Source organism: Perissodus microlepis, chromosome 9 (genome assembly GCF_051167445.1).
Source record: "Perissodus microlepis isolate ML-2025 ecotype Zambia chromosome 9, ASM5116744v1, whole genome shotgun sequence".
Classification (NCBI taxonomy): domain Eukaryota; kingdom Metazoa; phylum Chordata; class Actinopteri; order Cichliformes; family Cichlidae; genus Perissodus; species Perissodus microlepis.
This window is the reverse complement of record NC_140469.1, coordinates 17,850,909-17,853,153: the sequence shown is the minus strand read 5'-3', so window position 1 is coordinate 17,853,153 and position 2,245 is coordinate 17,850,909. Positions and strand designations below refer to the sequence as shown.

General features: G+C 41.0%; 1 pseudogene across 1 annotated transcript; it reads right to left on the bottom strand.

Moving 5' to 3' along the window:
* Window positions 1–203: 203 nt before the first annotated feature.
* Window positions 204–1,812, bottom strand: LOC146380375 (solute carrier family 22 member 13-like; annotated as a pseudogene). The gene is made up of 7 exons (XR_014801297.1): window positions 1,673–1,812; window positions 1,463–1,583; window positions 1,289–1,383; window positions 964–1,178; window positions 760–868; window positions 374–568; window positions 204–294 (listed from the first exon to the last, which is right to left on the bottom strand). The product of XR_014801297.1 is annotated as a solute carrier family 22 member 13-like (transcript).
* Between the last annotated feature and the right edge of the window lie 433 nt (window positions 1,813–2,245).

Genomic DNA, 2,245 nt, shown 5'->3' with positions numbered 1-2,245 from the left:
CAATTCCTCTGTCTGTAAATGATGTGTATGGATCTCAGCATGTTTGTTGTAACACAAAAACATAACTAAATATATGGCTATATCCATTTTTTGTACACTTTTAGAAGTTAATATAAAAACTGAGAAATTCTCTTTCAATAACTAATGATCAGCCACTTAATACACTGTACATTTCAGTTTTTAACATAACAGATTTATACTTAGTCCCATTATGGTTTCAGTAAAAATTATAGTTTGTGTTCTTCAACTTCTTCAGCACAATATCCGTCTCCTTTTGCTTCATTCGCTGGGTTTCTAAGTCAAAAAAAAAAGAAGAAACACACTTACTGATTTATACAAATATCAGTATCAGGAGAAATACTATTGATCTTACTTGAGTTCAGTGTGATCTGGAAATTCAACATTGAGGGTTTCAGGCAGCAGCAAAGAGAAACCTCCAGCAACAACAGGGACAATGCCATATACTAGCATTGGGATGATGGGATGGTAGCTTTCCAGTAGCCTGATCAGTGGTGCGATGATACCCGCCACTCAAACACACATGGAGTTCAGACCTACACCACTCTGCCTGCACAAACACACAGACTGAGGTGATTTTTGCAATGCTTTACATTTTACTGATTAGCTCGAAAAATCAATCAAACCGACACTTAGCAGAACTTGTTGCTGTAAAATTCACTGTAAGATTATGTACTAAAACAAACACAAAGAAAAGAAAATCTTGCTGTTACCAGAATCACTGCTGGTGAGTGACGTTACCTTAAAACTCTGGGGTATAATTCTGCTGTATAAACGTAGGCTGTGCTGAAAGAAGCAGTGGCAGAAAATTTCCCGAGCACAGCTAAGTCTGTCACCACCACGGAAAGATCTGATAGGGCAACAGTAGAAAATCACATGGAAAACTCAGCCCTCGAGTGACTTTTTTAAAAAATTATAACAATACATTTTAGATCGGGAAGATACCTTTTGGCACAGCAAGGACCACACGGCAAGCGGTACCTCCAAAGAGTAGGAAACACGCTTGACATATCCTCCTTCCAAAGCGCTGAATTAGAGTCAAACCGCACAAGTTTGCAGGAATTTCAACAACAGCAAAGATCAACTGTGTGAGGTAAATATTCAGGCCAAAGTTTCCTACATTCAGACTCAGCCCATAGAACAGAAGACTTAATGCAAACCTAGAGTTAGAGGTCACAGTGATATTTTTAGTTTCAAGTTGTTTTTGTGATTTATTGCTTAGTTATTAAAGAATACAGCATGCATGTGATTTCCATTTGAGAAGACGCACCAGTCAAAACCCATTATCAGAAAACGTTTTCTCAGATATGAAATGCGGAAGATGTCCAGTATGTTTCTTCTTTCAGATGTAGTCTCCATCTCTATCTGAAGGTGGAAAAGAATCTTTAGAAAACATTTATATCATATGGATAAACCAAAGTTCTCTGTGTTACATGCTAATCACATTGTTTAGGACATCTTCTGGTACTTTTTTCTTATTGACTCTGGCTGCCCGCTGGAGCTCCTTTAGTGCCTCCTCCTTCCTGCCCTGAGTGATCAGCCATCGAGCTGATTCTGGCAACAGCCTGTTAAAAAGCAGATTCAAACCTGTATGAGCTTTTAGTTTTCAGCAATGTTTAAAAATATGTTCATTATGATGTGAAAAGCTTCTGACCTATAAAAAGCCACCGGGACAATGATCAGAGGGTAGAAGGAAGAACAAGGAGAGCGCTGATCAGAAATGCAGCCAAGAGGCCCATGGTGACTCTGGACGAGCTGCAGAGATCTACAGCTCAGGTGGGGGAATCTGTCCATAGGACAACTATTAGTCGTGCACTGCACAAAGTTGGCCTTTATGGAAGAGTGGCAAGAAGAAAGCCATTGTTAACAGAAAACCTTAAGAAGTCCCGTTTGCAGTTTGCCACAAGCCATGTGGGGGAAACAGCAAACATGTGGAAGAAGGTGCTCTGGTCAGATGAGACCAAAATGGAACTTTTTGGCCAAAATGCAAAACGCTATGTGTGGCGGAAAACTAACGCTGCACATCACTCTGAACACACCATCCCCACTGTCAAATATGGTGGTGGCAGCATCATGCTCTGGGGGTGCTTCTCTTCAGCAGGGACAGGGAAGCTGGTCAGAGTTGATGGGAAGATGGATGGAGCCAAATACAGGGCAATCTTGGAAGAAAACCTCTTGGAGTCTGCAAAAGACTTGAGACTGGGGCGGAGGTTCACCTTCCAGCAGG